Source organism: Acipenser ruthenus, chromosome 10 (assembly GCF_902713425.1).
Source record: "Acipenser ruthenus chromosome 10, fAciRut3.2 maternal haplotype, whole genome shotgun sequence".
NCBI classification, from domain to species: Eukaryota; Metazoa; Chordata; class Actinopteri; order Acipenseriformes; family Acipenseridae; genus Acipenser; species Acipenser ruthenus.
Genome location: NC_081198.1, coordinates 22,316,241 through 22,341,807, shown reverse-complemented (window position 1 = coordinate 22,341,807; position 25,567 = coordinate 22,316,241). Strand labels below are relative to the sequence as shown.

General features: G+C 48.5%; 10 non-coding genes and 3 pseudogenes across 10 annotated transcripts; all 13 read left to right on the top strand.

Moving 5' to 3' along the window:
* Nucleotides 1–4,615: 4,615 nt before the first annotated feature.
* Nucleotides 4,616–4,785, top strand: LOC131738416 (U2 spliceosomal RNA; annotated as a pseudogene).
* Nucleotides 4,786–5,383: 598 nt separating this feature from the next.
* LOC131739047 (U2 spliceosomal RNA) lies at nt 5,384–5,574 on the top strand. The gene has a single exon (XR_009330215.1). It is a non-coding gene; the product is annotated as a U2 spliceosomal RNA (small nuclear RNA).
* Nucleotides 5,575–6,185: 611 nt separating this feature from the next.
* Nucleotides 6,186–6,302, top strand: LOC131738873 (U2 spliceosomal RNA; annotated as a pseudogene).
* Nucleotides 6,303–13,027: 6,725 nt separating this feature from the next.
* LOC131738738 (U2 spliceosomal RNA) lies at nt 13,028–13,182 on the top strand (annotated as a pseudogene).
* A 584-nt stretch (nt 13,183–13,766) lies between these two features.
* LOC131739046 (U2 spliceosomal RNA) lies at nt 13,767–13,957 on the top strand. The gene has a single exon (XR_009330214.1). It is a non-coding gene; the product is annotated as a U2 spliceosomal RNA (small nuclear RNA).
* A 599-nt stretch (nt 13,958–14,556) lies between these two features.
* On the top strand, nt 14,557–14,747 carry LOC131738250 (U2 spliceosomal RNA). Its single transcript, XR_009329814.1, has one exon. It is a non-coding gene; the product is annotated as a U2 spliceosomal RNA (small nuclear RNA).
* A 571-nt stretch (nt 14,748–15,318) lies between these two features.
* On the top strand, nt 15,319–15,509 carry LOC131738213 (U2 spliceosomal RNA). The gene has a single exon (XR_009329777.1). It is a non-coding gene; the product is annotated as a U2 spliceosomal RNA (small nuclear RNA).
* A 579-nt stretch (nt 15,510–16,088) lies between these two features.
* Nucleotides 16,089–16,279, top strand: LOC131739045 (U2 spliceosomal RNA). The gene has a single exon (XR_009330213.1). It is a non-coding gene; the product is annotated as a U2 spliceosomal RNA (small nuclear RNA).
* A 597-nt stretch (nt 16,280–16,876) lies between these two features.
* LOC131738255 (U2 spliceosomal RNA) lies at nt 16,877–17,067 on the top strand. The gene has a single exon (XR_009329819.1). It is a non-coding gene; the product is annotated as a U2 spliceosomal RNA (small nuclear RNA).
* A 598-nt stretch (nt 17,068–17,665) lies between these two features.
* On the top strand, nt 17,666–17,856 carry LOC131739044 (U2 spliceosomal RNA). The gene has a single exon (XR_009330212.1). It is a non-coding gene; the product is annotated as a U2 spliceosomal RNA (small nuclear RNA).
* A 585-nt stretch (nt 17,857–18,441) lies between these two features.
* Nucleotides 18,442–18,632, top strand: LOC131739043 (U2 spliceosomal RNA). Its single transcript, XR_009330211.1, has one exon. It is a non-coding gene; the product is annotated as a U2 spliceosomal RNA (small nuclear RNA).
* Nucleotides 18,633–19,222: 590 nt separating this feature from the next.
* LOC131738566 (U2 spliceosomal RNA) lies at nt 19,223–19,413 on the top strand. The gene has a single exon (XR_009330016.1). It is a non-coding gene; the product is annotated as a U2 spliceosomal RNA (small nuclear RNA).
* Nucleotides 19,414–20,011: 598 nt separating this feature from the next.
* LOC131738271 (U2 spliceosomal RNA) lies at nt 20,012–20,202 on the top strand. Its single transcript, XR_009329835.1, has one exon. It is a non-coding gene; the product is annotated as a U2 spliceosomal RNA (small nuclear RNA).
* The last annotated feature ends 5,365 nt before the right edge of the window (nt 20,203–25,567 follow it).

Genomic DNA, 25,567 nt, shown 5'->3' with positions numbered 1-25,567 from the left:
AGGAGGTGTTCACTGGTGCACCGAGGGAGAGGTCGGGGTCGGCGCCTTCCCTGACCAGCAGTGCCTCGGTGGCGGTGACCCTCTTCAGGCGAGGGGCCTCCCTTCGGGGCATCCTTGACCCCCTCCCTTGTATGGGCAAAGCCAGGGGCCCCCTAGAGGTCCTCCTAGATACAGCACTGGAGGACATGGGAATACCCCTGGACGCGGTAAGCCAGAAGTCTGCTAACAGCTCCAATTCAACAGACGGTAACAGCCAAAGAATGCTGTCTGTCATAACCCCCCCCCAGGACAAAGCTGACCCACACGTTCCGAGGGGCCCTGAGCAAGTTCCACCAGACTTACCTTGTGGGGAGTTGAATAGCCCCAACAACTCCACGTACTGTGCATATAAAGACGGTGCCTTCTTGGACGAGGCAGCAGTGAGTACCTTCTCAGGGGTGATGGGAGTTGCAAATAAGCCCAAGCCCCCTCGAAGCAAGCGTAGAGCTAAGAGTAGGAAGAGTGTCCCGACCTCCCAATCATAGTCGCTATGGGGTGGACGCAGCGACTCCTTTTCTTGTTAGCTACCCTGATGGCCCTGATATGTGTGTCTGTTAATGTCAGGAGCATCAGGGAGACACAAAAAAGATTTGATGTACTAAACTATCTAGCTAACTTGAAAGCAGATCTCCTCTTTCTGCAGGAGTGTGGTATTTCGTCGAGCCCTGATTATAGGGACCTGAAGGAGAGTTGGACCCTGGGGGACTCCTTCTGGTCGGGCTCCAACATAGCCAGAGCCGACGGAGTAGGTATCCTGTTTAAAAACCCATTTATTACCTCCCGCAGCAGCAGGGAGGTAGAACCTGGTAGAATTCTGAGCGTGGATGTGACATACAACAACACTCCCCTCAGACTGGTCAATGTCTACGCACCCACTAACCAAAACGAAAGAGTTCAATTTTTTCCACAGCTGCGTCCACTCCTGCTGGGGAACGTACCCGTCATCGTGTCAGGTGACTTCAATTGTGCTCTGAGGGACGTAGACCGGAGCAGGCCACGCAACGACCGCTCTAGTAGAGTTTTGTCCTCCGTAAAATCTGATTTCTCCCTGTGTGATGCAGGTAAGGACCTGGTGCCTCCCTTTACCTGGGTGAGCTCATCTGGGACCTCCTTCTCCCGTATAGATCTCGTCCTGCATACCAGCTCCCTTTTGAAGACGGCAGTAGACACCCAGGCCGTCTTCTTCTCCGACCATAGGCTCCTGCAGGTAACATTGCAGGTCCCTCAGACCTCCCAGATGGGGTCAGGGGTCTGGAAATTAAACACCTCCTTACTCGATGACCCCTCCATAGCTGCAGCCTATAAGAGCAGGCTTGTTGAGTGGACCACTTTGCGTGACCTATTCAACTCCCCTATAGAGTGGTGGGAGATGGTCAAAATGAGAACTAAGGGTTATTTCATAGCAGCAGGCAAGAGGAAAGCAAAAGAAAGGAGGGCCAAATATAAATACCTGAATGCTGCCCTCCAGCGTCTGAGCCTGCTTCAGCTTCGGGGGTTCCCTGTAAGCGACGAGATAGCCCAGACCAAGCTAGATCTTTCAGTGCTTTGTAGGGAGGAACAACGAAAGGTCATGCACAATGCAAAAGTGCAAAAAATGGAGGAAGACGAAAAGTGTACTCGCTTCTTCTTCCAGAAAACGAGGGAGAAGCGGCACTTGATGTCCTCCATGCTCGACAGCAGGGGGAGGATAGTAGAGGATAGTGAGGGAGTGAAAAAAGTGGTAGAGAACTTCTATAGGGACCTGTATAACATCAAAGCTACAGATGACACCCTGATAGAGTGGTTCCTGAGCCAGTTGGAGCCTGACTCAGTGCGGGACGAGGAGGAGGAGGAGAAGGACCCAGAACTCACGCTGGAGGAGCTCACCCAGGCGGTTAAGACCATGAACACCGGTAAGACGCCAGGTCCAGATGGCATCCCGGGTGAGTATTACCATCTTTTTTGGGACACGCTAAAAGTCCATTTAGCGGAGGTCTACAGAGCGGTCTACAGGGAGAAGCGGTTGGGCCCTTCTATGCGGGAGAGTGTAATTACTCTCCTTCATAAGAAAGGGGAAGTTAAAGATCTACGGAATTGGCGCCCAATCAGCCTCCTTTGCGTGGATTACAAGATACTAGCCAAAGCTCTGATGCTCCGGCTACAAGTACACCTCCCTTTGGTCATTGGCCCTGACCAGGCTTGTGGCGTCCCAGGGAGGTCCATCACGGATATTTTAATGTTAACAAGGGACATTCTGGCTTATTCTAGAGAACGGAACCATCCCCTCTGCCTGTTCAACCTTGACCAGGAGAAGGCGTTCGATAGGGTAAGCCATGAATATATGTACAAAGTGATGGACCAGATGAAATTCGCTCCTGGACTTAGGGAGTGGGTTAAAACCATATATACAAACATTAGTACCCGAGTCTTGGTGAACAGGCACCTGACTGGTAAAATATCTATCCAGTCAGGGGTCAGACAGGGTTGCCCACTATCCCCACTGCTATATGTCGTGTGCATTGAACCCCTCCTGCAGGCAATTCGTAGGGATACCAATATAACTGGTTTCCAGCTGCCTGGATCCAACGGGGTCCAGGTCAAAACAACAGCATATATGGACGATGTGTCACTCATTTGCACCAACACATCGTCGGTACCTCGGATTAGTAATATCCTTGAGAAGTACTGCACGGCGACCGGGGCAGTGATTAATAAGTCCAAGAGCGAAGTCTACGTGTCTAAAAATTGGCAGGTAGATAGGGAACTGTCGGACATGTACCCTGTCAAAAAGGACAAAATCAAGATTCTGGGCCTCATTTTCGAGAACAATAGCTCGGGGGCCCAGAGCTGGACGGCGGCCATTAACCAGGTCCGTAAAAAGATTGGCGGATGGAGCACAAGATCCTTAACAATGACGGGTAGAGTATTAATAACCAAGTCTATACTGTTCCCCATCCTCTCTTATGTAGGAAAAATCTTTCCCCCAGACAGGACCACCAAAAAAGTGGTGGACCGCATTATCCACCGCTTTATCTGGGGCAGCAAGATGGAGAGGGTAAAGCGAGCCACCCTGAGTAAAGCCGACAAGAAGGGAGGTAAGGGGGTCCCGGACGTTGTGCAGCTCACCCGAGTGCAGGGGCTCACGCAAACTATCAAGAACATCCAGGCCCTGGACAGGAAGGTATGTTACATGAATCGTTTCTATTTTGCCACCTGTCTCAGGGCCTTGGGCCTCTGCACTATTGATAACACCGTGCCGTACTCCTGGGACCCCCCATTGTATTATAGAACCTTAAGGGACACTATATATAAATTGGGCTTAGATAAAGCAAAATTGGCCTCCTGGGAATACAAGGCTGTAACTAAATATCTTGCCGGTTCCCAGGAAATTGAAAAAGTAGCTACTTTCTCCCTCACCCAAAGCCAAAAAATCTGGGAGAATGTGTCTCACAGCTGCCTCAGTAATGTCCAGAAGGATATAGCATGGAACACCGTCCACAGTGCACTCCCCACTCGAGCGTTCATGTTCAGGAGGGGACTAGCCCAAGTAGAAACATGCCCCTATGCAAAGTGCCGCAAGAGAGAAACACCAGCCCATATCTTCTGGGAGTGTGATGTGGCTGGCAGTGTCTGGCTCTCTGTCTCTGTCTTCCTAAACAGGTTTGCTGACACGGCCAAGATGACCGCTGAGACTGTGCTCTATGGGCCTGCGGGAGGAATCACTACCAGCACAGCTAAGTGCGTTTGGCGTGTCATCAATGTTGTCAAGCAGATCCTGTGGGAAGGCCGTAACGTCTGTGTCTATCACAAGCAGGAGCTAGACACTATCACCACGACCAGAAGGGCACAAACTCTTATCAAGGACTTTGTAATTCTGGACATCCGGACCCTCGGGAAGGACAAGGCCTGCGCGGAGTGGAGGATCGCCGGACTTCAGGACGTGAAGATGGAATAAAGGAAAAAACTGGAACCGCTAGCTCCTAGGAGCGGGACTACGGGGCACCGCTAAGCCTTTTATTTATTTTGTCATGCCAGCATTCCGCCCTTTTTAGCTGGCATGACCGTTTTTGAACGGTGCCCTGGTTTTATGTAGTCTTTTTGTTTCAGTTTTATGGGCCTTTGATTTATGTTGAATGTTTTATTTGATTTTGTTTTGTTTTGTTTTATGTATCTTTAAGATTTTTAATGTAAACTATTAAAAGTTACATTTTAAGTGTTTTAAAATTTTAGAATTTTAACTCACTGTTTTATACACTGTCCCTTTTCCCCTGTCCCTGTTTTAGATCTAGTTTTATGTTCACTTTTGAACCTTTTTAGAGAGCACTCCCCGGCCCTCACAAGCACTGGTTTTTTATAGATGGTTCTTTTTTTCCAGTCACTTTTAAAACAGCACAGGTTTTTTTCATGTTGATTTTAATCTGTGTCTGTTTTAACCATGTACAAAGCACAATTGTCTTGGTGTTTTTAAATGTATTTTAAATGCTTTTAAAACAAAATGTATGTCTGTATGCATGAATGTCATCTTTAAAAGAAATGTAAAATGAATGAAAAAACGAATGGGTGTAAATGTAAAAAAAAAAAAAAAAAAAAATGTAAAATCTCAATAAAAGAGTATCTGTTCTTATCAGTTTAATATCTGATACGTCCCCTATCAGGGGACCATATATTAAATTGATTTTTGGAATCGGGAGATGGCACAGGGGCTTGCTCCGTCCACTCCACGCATCGGCCCGGTATTGCAGTACCTCCGGGAACGGTGCACACCTTTCTCTAACGTTGGTCAAAGTCAGATCTGGATCTCTCCTGTGAGCATTTTGTCTACCCCTGCTGGAGGGAGAGTGCCAGTGTTGATGCAAGTTTTCCCGCCGTTTTACTTCTTTTTTTTTCTTTCTCTCTTTCTTTCTTTCTCTCTTTCTTTCTCTCTTTCTCTCTTTCTTTCTCTCTTTCTTTCTTGCTGTCTTTCTTTCTTTTATTCACATGTGGTGATGATGTAGGCAGCAGCAGGTTGTTTCCTGGGAGCATGCAGCTAACCAGACAAGTGTGGTGGAACATGTCCCTATGCCAGGACCTTCTTAGCAAGCCAGCCAGCCAGCGAGGCACAGTTGTAGTTACCCAAGGCACCTTGCACAGCATAGCAGCTTGGCATGACTATTTGTAAGACGCACTCCGCCAGTTTATGTTTTGTTTTTGGTGTTATGTGTGTGTTTTTGCTTTGTTTTGTTTTCTCCTGCTTAAATTGCACATTTCCCCTCTGGAAGCAGCAGCCCGTTTTTTTGGGGTCTGCTTGTGCTTGAAATTTTGCACCCACCTTTGAATCCCCCTGTGCCGTCCGGGCTGGGGGGCCCCGGGCAAGGGCCAAGTCGCCATCGCTTCTCGGCCTTTTGGCTAAGATCAAGTGTAGTATCTGTTCTTATCAGTTTAATATCTGATACGTCCCCTATCAGGGGACCATATATTAAATTGATTTTTGGAATCGGGAGATGGAACAGGGGCTTGCTCCGTCCACTCCACGCATCGGCCCGGTATTGCAGTACCTCCGGGAACGGTGCACACCTTTCTCTAACGTTGGTCAAAGTCAGATCTGGATCTCTCCTGTGAGCATTTTGTCTACCCCTGCTGGAGGGAGAGTGCCAGTGTTGATGCAAGTTTTCCCGCCGTTTTACTTCTTTTTTTTTTCTTTCTCTCTTTCTTTCTCTCTTTCTTTCTTTCTCTCTTTCTTTCTCTCTTTCTCTCTTTCTTTCTCTCTTTCTTTCTTGCTGTCTTTCTTTCTTTTATTCACATGTGGTGATGATGTAGACAGCAGCAGGTTGTTTCCTGGGAGCATGCAGCTAACCAGACAAGTGTGGTGGAACATGTCCCTATGCCAGGACCTTCTTAGCAAGCCAGCCAGCCAGCGAGGCACAGTTGTAGTTACCCAAGGCACCTTGCACAGCATAGCAGCTTGGCATGACTATTTGTAAGACGCACTCCGCCAGTTTATGTTTTGTTTTTGGTGTTATGTGTGTGTTTTTGCTTTGTTTTGTTTTCTCCTGCTTAAATTGCACATTTCCCCTCTGGAAGCAGCAGCCCGTTTTTTGGGGGTCTGCTTGTGCTTGGAATTTTGCACCCACCTTTGAATCCCCCTGTGCCGTCCGGGCTGGGGGGCCCCGGGCAAGGGCCAAGTCGCCATCGCTACTCGGCCTTTTGGCTAAGATCAAGTGTAGTATCTGTTCTTATCAGTTGATCAGTTTAATATCTAATATCTTAATATCACTCTGGCTTCTCTTCAGTTCGAATAAATCTTTCTAAGACTAAGGCTTAGAGGGTAGTGGCATTGCCCGCTCCCTCCGAGGGTCTGTGAGAGGTTTGTTCGGGTGAGGAGGAACAGAATTTTTTTTTATTTTTGACTGGCTTTCTTCAGCTCGGCAACTTTTTGGAAGACTAATGCTCAGTCTGGTTTTGGCTTGCCCAATCCAGGCCGAGGGTCTTTCAAGATTTTGTTGACTGTTGAGAGCAGTTTTTTCTTTTTCAGGCGGTTCCAGTTTTTTTCTTTTTCAGGCGGTTCCGGCTTTTCCAGACGTTCCTGGAGTTAGAGAGAAGGAGGACCTACCATCCAGACGACCTTTGAGGACCCTTTGATGACCTAGACGACCTCATCCCCAGCCCTTGATTGTAATCGAGATCCAGACTGAGAGAGCAGCAGGCGCCCAGCAGAGGGCGCCATCTGGGAGGAGCAGAGGGCGGCCCCGGACCCCGAGGAGGCGTCACAGCCACGATTCTTCCTACGTGGTCTCAGTGCCAAGCAGCGCCCCCTACTCCGCCAGGGAAGGACACCGTTCACCTGGGGAGGGGGTCCCTCTTGCGAGGCGACCATCTCCTCAGGGACTAAAGTAATAGTTCCTTCAACTGCCCAGATTTGCTGCTTACGTTGTCTCTTTTCCGTAGAGAGAGACAACCCGGACGTCCAGAGGCTTCTCCCACCCCAATCGGAGGAGCCAGCTGAAGGATGGCGTTCCGGCCAACCCAGGAGACCAGGAGGCACAATGCAGTGCGCTTCACAAGGACCCAGCAAGAGGAAACGGAACCAGGACTGACGAGACTGGAGTTCAGCCGGACCATTCTTCAGAGGGGTATGGGTTTTTCCCCTTCTGACTTGAATTGTTTGGTGAAATTGCCAGGGCTTAAGGAAGTGTTTGAGGTCAGTTTTAGGAACCCCCAAAAGTTACAAGAAATGTGGTCCTTTTGGGGGGAGAATAAATATCTCGCTCCATACAAAGAATTTTGTGTGGATGCACTGACAGACAGAGAAATGAAAGTTGTTACTGTCCAATTTTTCAATGAGGCTGTTAGCGACTATGATATTACAACATGGCTTAACCGCTATGGGAGGGTGTCATCAGAAGGGAGGAAAATTACAGATGAAGATGGGGTTTGGACAGGAGCCAGAAAGTGGCTGGTACGCCTCAATGTTGATCCATCGGGCATTGGAGGCGTCCGCCACATTCCAAACTCCATAGTGTTAGGGCCCAACAGAGGGCTGGTATTCTATAATGGGATGCCAAAACTCTGCAGGAAATGTGGGGAATTAGGACACCTGGCGGCCACATGTACTGTAGTCAAGTGCAGGAACTGCGGCGCCCCCCACGAGAACAGCCACTGCAGAGAAGAGAGGCAGTGCAATTTGTGTGGAAAGAAGGGGCACCTGTTTAAGGACTGCCCCTCTTCCTATGCCAACATGGCCAGAGCCAGCAAGGCAAATACGAACAAGCCTAGGCCTGAGCAGGAAGAGGGAGCAAGTAACAAAGATCAGTCCACATCACCACCAACAGTATCCAAAACCCAGACTCCAGCACCACCATCATCACCAGCACCCCCCTCACCCCCCCGCCCCCGAGACATGTCCCGTTTTACGAGGACCCCTTCCCCCAGCCCAGAGAGAGAGTACAACAGCTACTCCACTAGCTCCTCCAGTAGCTCCTCTGATACAGAACACGAGGCAGGGAGGGAGCCCGGACCCAGCAGCGGCCCCCCCCTGAGTAGGGCCCTCTCAGCGCCAGCACACCCCCTCGGCTCTCGTTATGACGCCATAAGGATTGAGTCCGTGGGGGAGGAAAGCGAAAGCGACAGTGAAAGTGAGAGTGAGAAGGAGGGGAAGGGAGTGAAGAACCAGCAGAGGGTGGGGAAAAGAAAGGGTAGAGACGAGGGGGGGAAAAGAAAGAAGACCAAGATCAAAGACAGCAAGTTGCAGGTGGCCCCCATAGATCCAAAACCAGATAATGTCCACACAAAGTCCCCAGTCTTGCCCTCGCAGGCAGAGACGGAGGCGAGTGGGACGGCTACACTGCCGCCTAGTGGGCAGGTAGCAGCCAGCCAGGGCATCCCCAGCCAGCCTTCCCAGTCGTTGGCACAAACCCTAGCACACCTCGCAGAAGAGGTGTTCACTAATGCACCGAGGGAGAGGTCGGGGTCAACACCTTCCCTGACCAGCAGTACCTCTGTAGCAATGACCCTCTTCAAGCGAAGGGCCTCCCTTCAAAGCATCCTTGACCCCCTCCCTTGTATGGGCAAAACCAGGGGCCCCCTAGAGGTCCTCCTAGATACAGCACTGGAGGACATGGGAATACCCCTGGACGCGGTAAGCCAGAAGTCTGCTAACAGCTCCAATTCAACAGACGGTAACAGCCAAAGAATGCTGTCTGTCATAACCCCCCCCCAGGACAAAGCTGACCCACACGTTCCGAGGGGCCCTGAGCAAGTTCCACCAGACTTACCTTGTGGGGAGTTGAATAGCCCCAACAACTCCACGTACTGTGCATATAAAGACGGTGCCTTCTTGGACGAGGCAGCAGTGAGTACCTTCTCAGGGGTGATGGGAGTTGCAAATAAGCCCAAGCCCCCTCGAAGCAAGCGTAGAGCTAAGAGTAGGAAGAGTGTCCCGACCTCCCAATCATAGTCGCTATGGGGTGGACGCAGCGACTCCTTTTCTTGTTAGCTACCCTGATGGCCCTGATATGTGTGTCTGTTAATGTCAGGAGCATCAGGGAGACACAAAAAAGATTTGATGTACTAAACTATCTAGCTAACTTGAAAGCAGATCTCATCTTTCTGCAGGAGTGTGGTATTTCGTCGAGCCCTGATTATAGGGACCTGAAGGAGAGTTGGACCCTGGGGGACTCCTTCTGGTCGGGCTCCAACATAGCCAGAGCCGACGGAGTAGGTATCCTGTTTAAAAACCCATTTATTACCTCCCGCAGCAGCAGGGAGGTAGAACCTGGTAGAATTCTGAGCGTGGATGTGACATACAACAACACTCCCCTCAGACTGGTCAATGTCTACGCACCCACTAACCAAAACGAAAGAGTTCAATTTTTTCCACAGCTGCGTCCACTCCTGCTGGAGAACGTACCCGTCATCGTATCAGGTGACTTCAATTGTGCTCTGAGGGACGTAGACCGGAGCAGGCCAGGCAACGACCGCTCTAGTAGAGTCTTGTCCTCCGTAATATCTGATTTCTCCCTGTGTGATGCAGGTAAGGACCTGGTGCCTCCCTTTACCTGGGTGAGCTCATCTGGGACCTCCTTCTCCCGTATAGATCTCGTCCTGCATACCAGCTCCCTTACGAAGACGGAAGTAGACACCCAGGCCGTCTTCTTCTCTGACCATAGGCTCCTGCAGGTAACATTGCAGGTCCCTCAGACCTCCCAGATGGGGTCAGGGGTTTGGAAATTAAACACCTCCTTACTCGATGACCCCTCCATAGCTGCAGCCTATAAGAGCAGGCTTGTTGAGTGGACCACTTTGCGTGACCTATTCAACTCCCCTATAGAGTGGTGGGAGATGGTCAAAATGAGAACTAAGGGTTATTTCATAGCAGCAGGCAAGAGGAAAGCAAAAGAAAGGAGGGCCAAATATAAACACCTGAATGCTGCCCTCCAGCGTCTGAGCCTGCTTCAGCTTCGGGGGTTCCCTGTAAGCGACGAGATAGCCCAGACCAAGCTAGATCTTTCAGTGCTTTGTAGGGAGGAACAACGAAAGGTCATGCACAATGCAAAAGTGCAAAAAATGGAGGAAGACGAAAAGTGTACTCGCTTCATTCTTCCAGAAAACGAGGGAGAAGCGGCACTTGATGTCCTCCATGCTCGACAGCAGGGGGAGGATAGTAGAGGATAGTGAGGGAGTGAAAAAAATGGTAGAGAACTTCTATAGGGACCTGTATAACATCAAAGCTACAGATGACACCCTGATAGAGTGGTTCCTGAGCCAGTTGGAGCCTGACTCAGTGCGGGACGACGAGGAGGAGGAGAAGGACCCAGAACTCACGCTGGAGGAGCTCACCCAGGCGGTTAAGACCATGAACACCGGTAAGACGCCAGGTCCAGATGGCATCCCGGGTGAGTATTATCATCTTTTTTGGGACACACTAAAAGTCCATTTAGCGGAGGTCTACAGAGCGGTCTACAGGGAGAAGCGGTTGGGCCCTTCTATGCGGGAGAGTGTAATTACTCTCCTTCATAAGAAAGGGGAAGTTAAAGATCTACGGAATTGGCGCCCAATCAGCCTCCTTTGCGTGGATTACAAGATACTAGCCAAAGCTCTGATGCTCCGGCTACAAGTACACCTCCCTTTGGTCATTGGCCCCGACCAGGCTTGTGGCGTCCCAGGGAGGTCCATCACGGATATTTTAATGTTAACAAGGGACATTCTGGCTTATTCTAGAGAACGGAACCATCCCCTCTGCCTGTTCAACCTTGACCAGGAGAAGGCGTTCGATAGGGTAAGCCATGAATATATGTACAAAGTGATGGACCAGATGAAATTCGCTCCTGGACTTAGGGAGTGGGTTAAAACCATCTATACAAACATTAGTACCCGAGTCTTGGTGAACAGGCACCTGACTGGTAAAATATCTATCCAGTCAGGGGTCAGACAGGGTTGCCCACTATCCCCACTGCTATATGTCGTGTGCATTGAACCCCTCCTGCAGGCAATTCGTAGGGATACCAATATAACTGGTTTCCAGCTGCCTGGATCCAACGGGGTCCAGGTCAAAACAACAGCATATATGGACGATGTGTCACTCATTTGCACCAACACATCGTCGGTACCTCGGATTAGTAATATCCTTGAGAAGTACTGCACGGCGACCGGGGCAGTGATTAATAAGTCCAAGAGCGAAGTCTACGTGTCTAAAAATTGGCAGGTAGATAGGGAACTGTCGGACATGTACCCTGTCAAAAAGGACAAAATCAAGATTCTGGGCCTCATTTTCGAGAACAATAGCTCGGGGGCCCAGAGCTGGACGGCGGCCATTAACCAGGTCCGTAAAAAGATTGGCGGATGGAGCACAAGATCCTTAACAATGACGGGTAGAGTATTAATAACCAAGTCTATACTGTTCCCCATCCTCTCTTATGTAGGAAAAATCTTTCCCCCAGACAGGACCACCAAAAAAGTGGTGGACCGCATTATCCACCGCTTTATCTGGGGCAGCAAGATGGAGAGGGTAAAGCGAGCCACCCTGAGTAAAGCCGACAAGAAGGGAGGTAAGGGGGTCCCGGACGTTGTGCAGCTCACCCGAGTGCAGGGGCTCACGCAAACTATCAAGAACATCCAGGCCCTGGACAGGAAGGTATGTTACATGAATCGTTTCTATTTTGCCACCTGTCTCAGGGCCTTGGGCCTCTGCACTATTGATAACACCGTGCCGTACTCCTGGGACCCCCCATTGTATTATAGAACCTTAAGGGACACTATATATAAATTGGGCTTAGATAAAGCAAAATTGGCCTCCTGGGAATACAAGGCTGTAACTAAATATCTTGCCGGTTCCCAGGAAATTGAAAAAGTAGCTACTTTCTCCCTCACCCAAAGCCAAAAAATCTGGGAGAATGTGTCTCACAGCTGCCTCAGTAATGTCCAGAAGGATATAGCATGGAACACCGTCCACAGTGCACTCCCCACTCGAGCGTTCATGTTCAGGAGGGGACTAGCCCAAGTAGAAACATGCCCCTATGCAAAGTGCCGCAAGAGAGAAACACCAGCCCATATCTTCTGGGAGTGTGATGTGGCTGGCAGTGTCTGGCTCTCTGTCTCTGTCTTCCTAAACAGGTTTGCTGACACGGCCAAGATGACCGCTGAGACTGTGCTCTATGGGCCTGCGGGAGGAATCACTACCAGCACAGCTAAGTGCGTTTGGCGTGTCATCAATGTTGTCAAGCAGATCCTGTGGGAAGGCCGTAACGTCTGTGTCTATCACAAGCAGGAGCTAGACACTATCACCACGACCAGAAGGGCACAAACTCTTATCAAGGACTTTGTAATTCTGGACATCCGGACCCTCGGGAAGGACAAGGCCTGCGCGGAGTGGAGGATCGCCGGACTTCAGGACGTGAAGATGGAATAAAGGAAAAAACTGGAACCGCTAGCTCCTAGGAGCGGGACTACGGGGCACCGCTAAGCCTTTTATTTATTTTGTCATGCCAGCATTCCGCCCTTTTTAGCTGGCATGACCGTTTTTCAACGGTGCCCTGGTTTTATGTAGTCTTTTTGTTTCAGTTTTATGGACCTTTGATTTAATTTGAATGTTTTATTTGATTTTGTTTTGTTTTGTTTTATGTATCTTTAAGATTTTTAATGTAAACTATTAAAAGTTACATTTTAAGTGTTTTAAAATTTTAGAATTTTAACTCACTGTTTATACACTGTCCCTTTTCCCCTGTCCCTGTCTTAGATCTAGTTTTATGTTCACTTTTGAACCTTTTTAGAGAGCACTCCCCGGCCCTCACAAGCACTGGTTTTTTATAGATGGTTCTTTTTTTCCAGTCACTTTTAAAACAGCACAGGTTTTTTTCATGTTGATTTTAATCTGTGTCTGTTTTAACCATGTACAAAGCACAATTGTCTTGGTGTTTTTAAATGTGTTTTAAATGCTTTTAAAACAAAATGTATGTCTGTATGCATGAATGTCATCTTTAAAAGAAATGTAAAATGAATGAAAAAACGAATGGGTGTAAATGTAAAAAAAGGTAAAATCTCAATAAAAGAGTATTAATATCTGATACGTCCCCTATCAGGGGACCATATATTAAATTGATTTTTGGAATCGGGAGATGGAACAGGGGCTTGCTCCGTCCACTCCACGCATCGGCCCGGTATTGCAGTACCTCCGGGAACGGTGCACACCTTTCTCTAACGTTGGTCAAAGTCAGATCTGGATCTCTCCTGTGAGCATTTTGTCTACCCCTGCTGGAGGGAGAGTGCCAGTGTTGATGCAAGTTTTCCCGCCGTTTTACTTCTTTTTTTTTTTCTTTCTCTCTTTCTTTCTCTCTTTCTCTCTTTCTTTCTCTCTTTCTTTCTTGCTGTCTTTCTTTCTTTTATTCACATGTGGTGATGATGTAGACAGCAGCAGGTTGTTTCCTGGGAGCATGCAGCTAACCAGACAAGTGTGGTGGAACATGTCCCTATGCCAGGACCTTCTTAGCAAGCCAGCCAGCCAGCGAGGCACAGTTGTAGTTACCCAAGGCACCTTGCACAGCATAGCAGCTTGGCATGACTATTTGTAAGACGCACTCCGCCAGTTTATGTTTTGTTTTTGGTGTTATGTGTGTGTTTTTGCTTTGTTTTGTTTTCTCCTGCTTAAATTGCACATTTCCCCTCTGGAAGCAGCAGCCCGTTTTTTTGGGGTCTGCTTGTGCTTGAAATTTTGCACCCACCGTTGAATCCCCCTGTGCCGTCCGGGCTGGGGGGCCCCGGGCAAGGGCCAAGTCGCCATCGCTTCTCGGCCTTTTGGCTAAGATCAAGTGTAGTATCTGTTCTTATCAGTTTAATATCTGATACGTCCCCTATCAGGGGACCATATATTAAATTGATTTTTGGAATCGGGAGATGGAACAGGGGCTTGCTCCGTCCACTCCACGCATCGGCCCGGTATTGCAGTACCTCCGGGAACGGTGCACACCTTTCTCTAACGTTGGTCAAAGTCAGATCTGGATCTCTCCTGTGAGCATTTTGTCTACCCCTGCTGGAGGGAGAGTGCCAGTGTTGATGCAAGTTTTCCCGCCGTTTTACTTCTTTTTTTTTTCTTTCTCTCTTTCTTTCTTTCTCTCTTTCTTTCTCTCTTTCTCTCTTTCTTTCTCTCTTTCTTTCTTGCTGTCTTTCTTTCTTTTATTCACATGTGGTGATGATGTAGACAGCAGCAGGTTGTTTCCTGGGAGCATGCAGCTAACCAGACAAGTGTGGTGGAACATGTCCCTATGCCAGGACCTTCTTAGCAAGCCAGCCAGCCAGCGAGGCACAGTTGTAGTTACCAAAGGCACCTTGCACAGCATAGCAGCTTGGCATGACTAATTGTAAGACGCACTCCGCCAGTTTATGTTTTGTTTTTGGTGTTATGTGTGTGTTTTTGCTTTGTTTTGTTTTCTCCTGCTTAAATTGCACATTTCCCCTCTGGAAGCAGCAGCCCGTTTTTTTGGGGTCTGCTTGTGCTTGAAATTTTGCACCCACCTTTGAATCCCCCTGTGCCGTCCGGGCTGGGGGGCCCCGGGCAAGGGCCAAGTCGCCATCGCTTCTCGGCCTTTTGGCTAAGATCAAGTGTAGTATCTGTTCTTATCAGTTTAATATCTGATACGTCCCTTATCAGGGGACCATATATTAAATTGATTTTTGGAATCGGGAGATGGAACAGGGGCTTGCTCCGTCCACTCCACGCATCGGCCCGGTATTGCAGTACCTCCGGGAATGGTGCACACCTTTCTCTAACGTTGGTCAAAGTCAGATCTGGATCTCTCCTGTGAGCATTTTGTCTACCCCTGCTGGAGGGAGAGTGCCAGTGTTGATGCAAGTTTTCCCGCCGTTTTACTTCTTTTTTCTTTCTTTCTCTCTTTCTCTCTCTCTTTCTCTCTTTCTTTCTTGCTGTCTTTCTTTCTTTTATTCACATGTGGTGATGATGTAGACAGCAGCAGTTTGTTTCCTGGGAGCATGCAGCTAACCAGACAAGTGTGGTGGAACATGTCCCTATGCCAGGACCTTCTTAGCAAGCCAGCCAGCCAGCGAGGCACAGTTGTAGTTACCAAAGGCACCTTGCACAGCATAGCAGCTTGGCATGACTAATTGTAAGACGCACTCCGCCAGTTTATGTTTTGTTTTTGGTGTTATGTGTGTGTTTTTGCTTTGTTTTGTTTTATCCTGCTTAAATTGCACATTTCCCCTCTGGAAGCAGCAGCCCGTTTTTTTGGGGTCTGCTTGTGCTTGAAATTTTGCACCCACCTTTGAATCCCCCTGTGCCGTCCGGGCTGGGGGGCCCCGGGCAAGGGCCAAGTCGCCATCGCTTCTCGGCCTTTTGGCTAAGATCAAGTGTAGTACCTGTTCTTATCAGTTTAATATCTGATACGTCCCCTATCAGGGGACCATATATTAAATTGATTTTTGGAATCGGGAGATGGAACAGGGGCTTGCTCCGTCCACTCCACGCATCGGCCCGGTATTGCAGTACCTCCGGGAACGGTGCACACCTTTCTCTAACGTTGGTCAAAGTCAGATCTGGATCTCTCCTGTGAGCATTTTGTCTACCCCTGCTGGAGGGAGAGTGCCAGTGTTGATGCAAGTTTTCCCGCCGTTTTACTTCTTTTTTTTTTCTTTCTCTCTTTCTCTCTTTCTTTCTCTCTTTCTCTCTTTCTTTCTCGCTGTCTTTCTTTCTTTTATTCATATGTGGTGATGATGTAGACAGCAGCAGGTTGTTTCCTGGGAGCATGCAGCTAACCAGACAAGTGTGGTGGAACATGTCCCTATGCCAGGACCTTCTTAGCAAGCCAGCCAGCCAGCGAGGCACAGTTGTAGTTACCCAAGGCACCTTGCACAGCATAGCAGCTTGGCATGACTATTTGTAAGACGCACTCCGCCAGTTTATGTTTTGTTTTTGGTGTTATGTGTGTGTTTTTGCTTTGTTTTGTTTTCTCCTGCTTAAATTGCACATTTCCCCTCTGGAAGCAGCAGCCCGTTTTTTGGGGGTCTGCTTGTGCTTGGAATTTTGCACCCACCTTTGAATCCCCCTGTGCCGTCCGGGCTGGGGGGCCCCGGGCAAGGGCCAAGTCGCCATCGCTTCTCGGCCTTTTGGCTAAGATCAAGTGTAGTATCTGTTCTTATCAGTTTAATATCTGATACGTCCCCTATCAGGGGACCATATATTAAATTGATTTTTGGAATCGGGAGATGGAACAGGGGCTTGCTCCGTCCACTCCACGCATCGGCCCGGTATTGCAGTACCTCCGGGAACGGTGCACACCTTTCTCTAACGTTGGTCAAAGTCAGATCTGGATCTCTCCTGTGAGCATTTTGTCTACCCCTGCTGGAGGGAGAGTGCCAGTGTTGATGCAAGTTTTCCCGCCGTTTTACTTCTTTTTTTTCTTTCTCTCTTTCTTTCTATCTCTCTTTCTTTCTCTCTTTCTCTCTTTCTTTCTCTCTTTCTTTCTTGCTGTCTTTCTTTCTTTTATTCACATGTGGTGATGATGTAGACAGCAGCAGGTTGTTTCCTGGGAGCATGCAGCTAACCAGACAAGTGTGGTGGAACATGTCCCTATGCCAGGACCTTCTTAGCAAGCCAGCCAGCCAGCGAGGCACAGTTGTAGTTACCCAAGGCACCTTGCACAGCATAGCAGCTTGGCATGACTATTTGTAAGACGCACTCCGCCAGTTTATGTTTTGTTTTTGGTGTTATGTGTGTGTTTTTGCTTTGTTTTGTTTTCTCCTGCTTAAATTGCACATTTCCCCTCTGGAAGCAGCAGCCCGTTTTTTTGGGGTCTGCTTGTGCTTGAAATTTTGCACCCACCTTTGAATCCCCCTGTGCCGTCCGGGCTGGGGGGCCCCGGTCAAGGGCCAAGTCGCCATCGCTTCTCGGCCTTTTGGCTAAGATCAATTGTAGTATCTGTTCTTATCAGTTTAATATCTGATACGTCCCCTATCAGGGGACCATATATTAAATTGATTTTTGGAATCGGGAGATGGAACAGGGGCTTGCTCCGTCCACTCCACGCATCGGCCCGGTATTGCAGTACCTCCGGGAACGGTGCACACCTTTCTCTAACGTTGGTCAAAGTCAGATCTGGATCTCTCCTGTGAGCATTTTGTCTACCCCTGCTGGAGGGAGAGTGCCAGTGTTGATGCAAGTTTTCCCGCCGTTTTACTTCTTTTTTTTTCTTTCTCTCTTTCTTTCTTTCTCTCTTTCTTTCTCTCTTTCTCTCTTTCTTTCTCTCTTTCTTTCTTGCTGTCTTTCTTTCTTTTATTCACATGTGGTGATGATGTAGACAGCAGCAGGTTGTTTCCTGGGAGCATGCAGCTAACCAGACAAGTGTGGTGGAACATGTCCCTATGCCAGGACCTTCTTAGCAAGCCAGCCAGCCAGCGAGGCACAGTTGTAGTTACCCAAGGCACCTTGCACAGCATAGCAGCTTGGCATGACTATTTGTAAGACGCACTCCGCCAGTTTATGTTTTGTTTTTGGTGTTATGTGTGTGTTTTTGCTTTGTTTTGTTTTCTCCTGCTTAAATTGCACATTTCCCCTCTAGAAGCAGCAGCCCGTTTTTTGGGGGTCTGCTTGTGCTTGGAATTTTGCACCCACCTTTGAATCCCCCTGTGCCGTCCGGGCTGGGGGGCCCCGGGCAAGGGCCAAGTCGCCATCGCTTCTCGGCCTTTTGGCTAAGATCAAGTGTAGTATCTGTTCTTATCAGTTTAATATCTGATACGTCCCCTATCAGGGGACCATATATTAAATTGATTTTTGGAATCGGGAGATGGAACAGGGGCTTGCTCCGTCCACTCCACGCATCGGCCCGGTATTGCAGTACCTCCGGGAACGGTGCACACCTTTCTCTAACGTTGGTCAAAGTCAGATCTGGATCTCTCCTGTGAGCATTTTGTCTACCCCTGCTGGAGGGAGAGTGCCAGTGTTGATGCAAGTTTTCCCGCCGTTTTACTTCTTTTTTTTCTTTTTCTCTTTCTTTCTTTCTCTCTTTCTCTCTTTCTTTCTCTCTTTCTTTCTTGCTGTCTTTCTTTCTTTTATTCACATGTGGTGATGATGTAGACAGCAGCAGGTTGTTTCCTGGGAGCATGCAGCTAACCAGACAAGTGTGGTGGAACATGTCCCTATGCCAGGACCTTCTTAGCAAGCCAGCCAGCCAGCGAGGCACAGTTGTAGTTACCCAAGGCACCTTGCACAGCATAGCAGCTTGGCATGACTATTTGTAAGACGCACTCCGCCAGTTTATGTTTTGTTTTTGGTGTTATGTGTGTGTTTTTGCTTTGTTTTGTTTTCTCCTGCTTAAATTGCACATTTCCCCTCTGGAAGCAGCAGCCCGTTTTTTGGGGGTCTGCTTGTGCTTGGAATTTTGCACCCACCTTTGAATCCCCCTGTGCCGTCCGGGCTGGGGGGCCCCGGGCAAGGGCCAAGTCGCCATCGCTTCTCGGCCTTTTGGCTAAGATCAAGTGTAGTATCTGTTCTTATCAGTTTAATATCTGATACGTCCCCTATCAGGGGACCATATATTAAATTGATTTTTGGAATCGGGAGATGGAACAGGGGCTTGCTCCGTCCACTCCACGCATCGGCCCGGTATTGCAGTACCTCCGGGAACGGTGCACACCTTTCTCTAACGTTGGTCAAAGTCAGATCTGGATCTCTCCTGTGAGCATTTTGTCTACCCCTGCTGGAGGGAGAGTGCCAGTGTTGATGCAAGTTTTCCCGCCGTTTTACTTCTTTTTTTTTCTTTCTCTCTTTCTTTCTTTCTTTCTCTCTTTCTCTCTTTCTTTCTCTCTTTCTTTCTTGCTGTCTTTCTTTCTTTTATTCACATGTGGTGATGATGTAGACAGCAGCAGGTTGTTTCCTGGGAGCATGCAGCTAACCAGACAAGTGTGGTGGAACATGTCCCTATGCCAGGACCTTCTTAGCAAGCCAGCCAGCCAGCGAGGCACAGTTGTAGTTACCCAAGGCACCTTGCACAGCATAGCAGCTTGGCATGACTATTTGTAAGACGCACTCCGCCAGTTTATGTTTTGTTTTTGGTGTTATGTGTGTGTTTTTGCTTTGTTTTGTTTTCTCCTGCTTAAATTGCACATTTCCCCTCTGGAAGCAGCAGCCCGTTTTTTGGGGGTCTGCTTGTGCTTGGAATTTTGCACCCACCTTTGAATCCCCCTGTGCCGTCCGGGCTGGGGGGCCCCGGGCAAGGGCCAAGTCGCCATCGCTTCTCGGCCTTTTGGCTAAGATCAAGTGTAGTATCTGTTCTTATCAGTTTAATATCTGATACGTCCCCTATCAGGGGACCATATATTAAATTGATTTTTGGAATCGGGAGATGGAACAGGGGCTTGCTCCTTCCACTCCACGCATCGGCCCGGTATTGCAGTACCTCCGGGAACGGTGCACACCTTTCTCTAACGTTGGTCAAAGTCAGATCTGGATCTCTCCTGTGAGCATTTTGTCTACCCCTGCTGGAGGGAGAGTGCCAGTGTTGATGCAAGTTTTCCCGCCGTTTTACTTCTTTTTTTTTCTTTCTCTCTTTCTTTCTTTCTCTCTTTCTTTCTCTCTTTCTCTCTTTCTTTCTCTCTTTCTTTCTTGCTGTCTTTCTTTCTTTTATTCACATGTGGTGATGATGTAGACAGCAGCAGTTTGTTTCCTGGGAGCATGCAGCTAACCAGACAAGTGTGGTGGAACATGTCCCTATGCCAGGACCTTCTTAGCAAGCCAGCCAGCCAGCGAGGCACAGTTGTAGTTACCCAAGGCACCTTGCACAGCATAGCAGCTTGGCATGACTATTTGTAAGACGCACTCCGCCAGTTTATGTTTTGTTTTTGGTGTTATGTGTGTGTTTTTGCTTTGTTTTGTTTTCTCCTGCTTAAATTGCACATTTCCCCTCTGGAAGCAGCAGCCCGTTTTTTGGGGGTCTGCTTGTGCTTGGAATTTTGCACCCACCTTTGAATCCCCCTGTGCCGTCCGGGCTGGGGGGCCCCGGGCAAGGGCCAAGTCGCCATCGCTTTTCGGCCTTTTGGCTAAGATCAAGTGTAGTATCTGTTCTTATCAGTTTAATATCTGATACGTCCCCTATCAGGGGACCATATATTAAATTGATTTTTGGAATCGGGAGATGGAACAGGGGCTTGCTCCGTCCACTCCACGCATCGGCCCGGTATTGCAGTACCTCCGGGAACGGTGCACACCTTTCTCTAACGTTGGTCAAAGTCAGATCTGGATCTCTCCTGTGAGCATTTTGTCTACCCCTGCTGGAGGGAGAGTGCCAGTGTTGATGCAAGTTTTCCCGCCGTTTTACTTCTTTTTTTTTTCTTTCTTTCTTTCTTTCTCTCTTTCTTTCTTTCTCTCTTTCTTTCTCTTTCTTTCTTGCTTTCTTTCTTTCTTTTATTCACTTGTGGTGATGATGTAGACAGCAGCAGTTTGTTTCCTGGGAGCATGCAGCTAACCAGACAAGTGTGGTGGAACATGTCCCTATGCCAAGACCTTCTTAGCAAGCCAGCCAGCCAGCGAGGCACAGTTTTAGTTACCAAGGCACCTTGCACAGCATAGCAGCTTGGCATGACTATTTGTAAGACGCACTCCGCCAGTTTATGTTTTGTTTTTGGTGTTATGTGTGTGTTTTTGCTTTGTTTTGTTTTCTCCTGCTTAAATTGCACATTTCCCCTCTGGAAGCAGCAGCCCGTTTTTTTGGGGTCTGCTTGTGGTTGAAATTTTGCACCCACCTTTGAATCCCCCTGTGCCGTCCGGGCTGGGGGGCCCCGGGCAAGGGCCAAGTCGCCATCGCTTCTCGGCCTTTTGGCTAAGATCAAGTGTGTGGCTTGACCGCAGCTTGATTTGGAAGCGATAGGTAAGGTAAGGTAAGGTACGGTAACGGTAAACGGTAAACGGTAACGGTAAACGGTGGCAATATTGGTTGCTGGTAGCTGAGGTGGTGGACGAAGGAGGGAAGACCAGGAGCCAGTTTTGCTTAGCAGGTAAGGGGGACCCTTTGAGGGCACCTTATCTGCTTTCTAGTTAAGTATTTTCTTTTGCCTTTTTGGGTGTTTTTTTCAATATTTCTATTGCTTCTTAAATTATTGGAATGGCGGGTCCAAGGGTTGGGGGACGCCGTTTAAATTGTGTTAGGTTCTCTATAAATGAGTCGAAGCAGGGGGAGGAGAAGTTGTTTTTGAATAGGCTTGAGTTTTCCAGAGGGGTTGTACAGAAGGTGTTGGGGTTTAGGCCTATTGATTTAAACTGTATTATTACGACAGGGAAAGGAGGCCAATGGGATGTAAGTTTTATGTCTGAAGCGGGTATGATGGAGTGTGTGAGCAGGTTTCATAACCTAAGGGGACATGATCTGATTAAGAAGTTGAGTTTGGAGAAACTGACAAATAATGCACGAAGGGTTGTGATTGTGAGAATGGGCTCAGAGATGGTGAAGGGACAGGACGTGTGCACTTGGTTGAGGAGGTATTGCCATGTGAAGGGGGAGGCTATAAAAGTGAGGGATGATGATGGGGTGTGGACTGGGGCATGGAGGGTGGTGTGTGAGCTGTGGAGAGGCTTAGGGACATATGATGGGTTTCTGCACATACCTTCTGACATTGCACTTGGTGCTGACAGGGGGTATGTGCATTATTTCGGCCAGCCTAAGGTGTGTCGGAAGTGTGGAGGTGTGGGGCACTTAGCGGTGGTGTGTAAGAGAGTGGTGTGTAATGTGTGTAAAGAGGAGGGGCACATGGCTAGGGAATGTGAAGTTCAGAGGAAGTGTAATCTGTGTGGGAGTGAGACACACTTTTTCATGAATTGTCCTAGATCCTTTGCCAATAGGGCTAAGAGGTATGAGGAGGGAGAAGAGAGTGAGGAGGAGAAGGAGGAGGAGGAGGGTGAGGGGAGGCAGAAAGGGGGAAGTGAGCAGCAGGAGAAGGGGGGTGAGAGGGAGGAGAATAGAGGGGAGGTGAGGGAGGAGGGGAGGGAGGGGGAGGCACAGGGGGAGGGGGGAAGTGATCAGCAGGGATCTGTTCTGGAGGAAGATTTGATGGTGTCCCCATCAGAGGAGGAGAGCGAGGACCCAGGGGAGGGGTCCAGTGGAAGGAGCAGGGAGGAGGTGTATAGGGGGAGTGGGGTGGTAAGCTCTGTGGAGGATGATGGAGGGGGCGGTATTCCGTGTGCAAAGCGGGAGCGGGATGAGGCTAGTGTTGAGGGAACAGGACGGGAGGAGGAGGAGGATGGTAACTCAGAGGATATGGATCAAGAGTGGACTCCAGGGAAAAGGAAGTTACATAGTGAGGAGGGGGATGGGTTTGTGAGGGTGGAGGGGAGGAAGAAGGGGAAGAAGAAAAAGAAGCAGGGAAGTGGGGGAGTAGGACAGGAGTTTTTTTCATCCCCCAGTTCAGTCGTTTCCTCTAGGGGTGACTATAGAGGGGATGGTGGTGCGGAGAAGAATGGGGGAGAGCCGTTCCTGGATCTGGAGGGGGTCGTAGTGTTTTCCTCGGGTGAGGTAAGTATGAGGGAGGAATTTGTGGTAACTGGCCAGGAGGGGGAGGGGGAGGAGCCCCTTTTAAAAATATCCTGATGCAGGATTCTGTATGTGTATGGCTGTTAGCTTGTTTTGCAATGGCTCTGAGTGTGGTTACTATAAATGTTAGGAGTATTAAAAGTAGTGATAGGTGTACGTTGGTGTTGTCATATTTGAGTGGGATACAGTGTGATATTTTGTGTTTGCAAGAGTGTGGTATCCCTGGGTTGGAGGACTATAGTACTTATGAGGGGAGGTGGGGTTATGGGCCATCTGTGTGGTCCGGATCAAATGAAAATAAATCAGATGGGGTAGCAATTTTGATTAAAAATAAGGGGGTTATGATTAAAGATCATAGAGTGATTGAAAAAGGTAGGGTGCTGGAGGTGGAGGCGGAATTTTTTGGGAAAAGTTTTAGCTTAATTAATGTGTATGCTCCGCCAGAGGTGGAGGGGAGGGCTAGTTTATTTGAAGATTTAAGGGTTAAATTAGTGAGGAGCAGGCCGGTTATTGTAGCAGGGGATTTTAATTGTGGGTTAACAATGGAGGATAGGCGAGAGAGAAAGAAGGGGTTCACGCTGGATAAATCTAGTAAAATGCTAAAAGAAATAGTGGAGGACTTTCGACTAGTGGACTGTTTTAAAGTGAACAATGTGGGGGAAAGAGGTTTCACTTGGGTGAAAGGGGATGGGACCCAGGCGTCCAGGATTGATTTTGTGTTTGTCTCACAGAGGGTGGAGTGCGAGGAGTGTGTGCTGGTGCCAATGTTTTTCTCTGACCACTGTGCGCTGAAAGCTGCTTTTGACCTTACAGGTTGTGTGGATGTAGGGAGGGGTGTGTGGAAGTTAAATTGCGAGTTGTTGGAGGATGATTGGGTGTGTGAGGTATTTAGAGAGCGGTATGGCCAGTGGCTGTCCTTAAAGGACCTTTGTGGGTCCCAGGCAGAGTGGTGGGATCTGGTGAAGGAGAAAACAAAACATTTCTTTATTTGGGCGGGGAGGAGGAAGGCAGAGAGGGAGAGAAGGCAGGAGAAGGTTTTGTTCAAGGAGCTGGAGAGTTTAACTAAATTGTACAATGCAGGGCTGGACTTTAGTGAAGAGATCAGGGAAGTGAAAAAGAGACTGAAGGGGGTGGTAGAGAGGAGGGTGAAGGGGCTCTTATTTAAAAGCAGAGAGAAGCATTTAGAGGAAAATGAAAAGTGTAGTCGGTATTTTTTTAAAAAGGTGCTGGATGGGAGGAAATTTATAGACTCTATGAAAGGGAGGGATGGGGCTTTAGTTAAGACTACAGAGGGGCTGTTGAGGGTGGTGGAGGAGTTTTATGGGGGCCTTTATGTAAGGAAAGAAATTGAAATGGGGGCTATGGAGGAGGTGTTAGGACATTTGGAGCGGGAGGTGGGGGATGGAGGGCAGTTGGACAAAGAGTTTACGAGGGAAGAGTTAGATGAGGTGGTCAGGGGGGTGAGGCTGGGCAAGACACCGGGGGGGGATGGACTCCCTGTGGAGTTCTATTTAAAGTTTTGGGAGTTAGTGGCACCAGATCTGTTGGCCTTGTTTCGGGAGTGTGGGGAGGAGGGAGGGGAGTTTCCACCTTCATTTAGAGAGGGCATTATTACATTGATTTTTAAAAAGGGGGATAAGGCTGAGCTGAAAAATTGGCGGCCAATTACATTGTTGAACCAGGATTTTAAATTGTTCAGTAAATTGTTGGCTCAACGTATGAGGGATGTGCTGGGGGATGTTATCCACCCGGATCAAACTTGTGCCGTTCCAGGTAGGAAGATCACGGACAGCCTGGTATTGATGAGAGATGTCATCTGTTATGCGAGAGACAGGGGAATTCGATTATGTGTACTAAATTTAGATCTTGAAAAGGCGTATGATCGGGTCTCGCATCAGTTCATGTTTGGTGTTCTGCGAAAAATGGGGTTTGCAAAGAGGTTTTTAGACTGGGTGGGCCTGTTATATAAGGGTGTGTATAGCAGGGTATTGGTAAATGGGTGTCTGTCAAATCCAGTTAGTGTGGGATGTGGCGTCCGTCAGGGCTGTCCGTTATCTCCGCTCCTGTTTATCTGTTGTATGGAGCCGCTGGCACAAGCTTTGAGAAGGGACCCAGTGTATAAAGGGTTAACTATTCCTGGGAGTGGGGGGCAGGAGGTTAAATGTGTCTTGTATATGGATGATGTCAATGTCCTCTGTCGGGATGAGTTGTCCATTCAGAGGACTTTGGAGAAAGCTGATGTTTTTTGTCGTGCGTCTGGGTCTAAACTGAACCAGGAGAAATCGGAGGCAATGTTCTACGGGAAATGGGACGGGAGGGGTAGTATAAAATTAAAAGTTAAGGAAGACTGCATTAAGATTCTGGGGGTGAAATTTGATGTTAATGGATCAGGGGGTAAGAACTGGGAGGAGGTGGGAAGTAGGGTCAATAAAAAGCTAGGGTTTTGGAGGCTGAGGAGGCTTACGATGGAGGGGAGGGTGATGGTGGTAAAGGGGGTAATATTGCCACTGTTGTTGTATGTGGCGGTCGTGTTCCCACCATCTAGGAATGTGGTAACGCTGCTAAACAGAGCTGTGTTTCGTTTTTTTTGGCAGGGGAAATGGGAGAGAGTGAGGAGGAGTGTGGTGGGGAAGGATAAATTAAAGGGGGGGAAAGGGTTGCCAGATGTCCAGACGTTTTTAATGTCAAAGTTTTGTGCATTGCATTTTGCTATGTGTCTGAATGGTGTGTCAAAAGGGGCCTGCTTTGTGAGATTCTATATTAGTTCCTATTTGAGGAAGTTAAAGTTGATGTCCGTGCCTTTGTCTGTGCCAACAGCCTTTGATCTGCCCTATCATTATGCGTTATTTAAAAGATTTGTGATGTCCAAGGGGCTGGAAGGATGTAAGGCTGAAATTGTGGCTAATGGTAAATCTCTGTTTAACTTTCTGCAGGGTAATGGGGATATGTGTCCGGTTCATGGCCTTGTGTTAGACGAGACGCCAGAAGTGTGGCAGAATGCGAGCCATCCTGCCCTGATGAACGAGCATCGAGATCTGTCTTGGTTGGTAGCC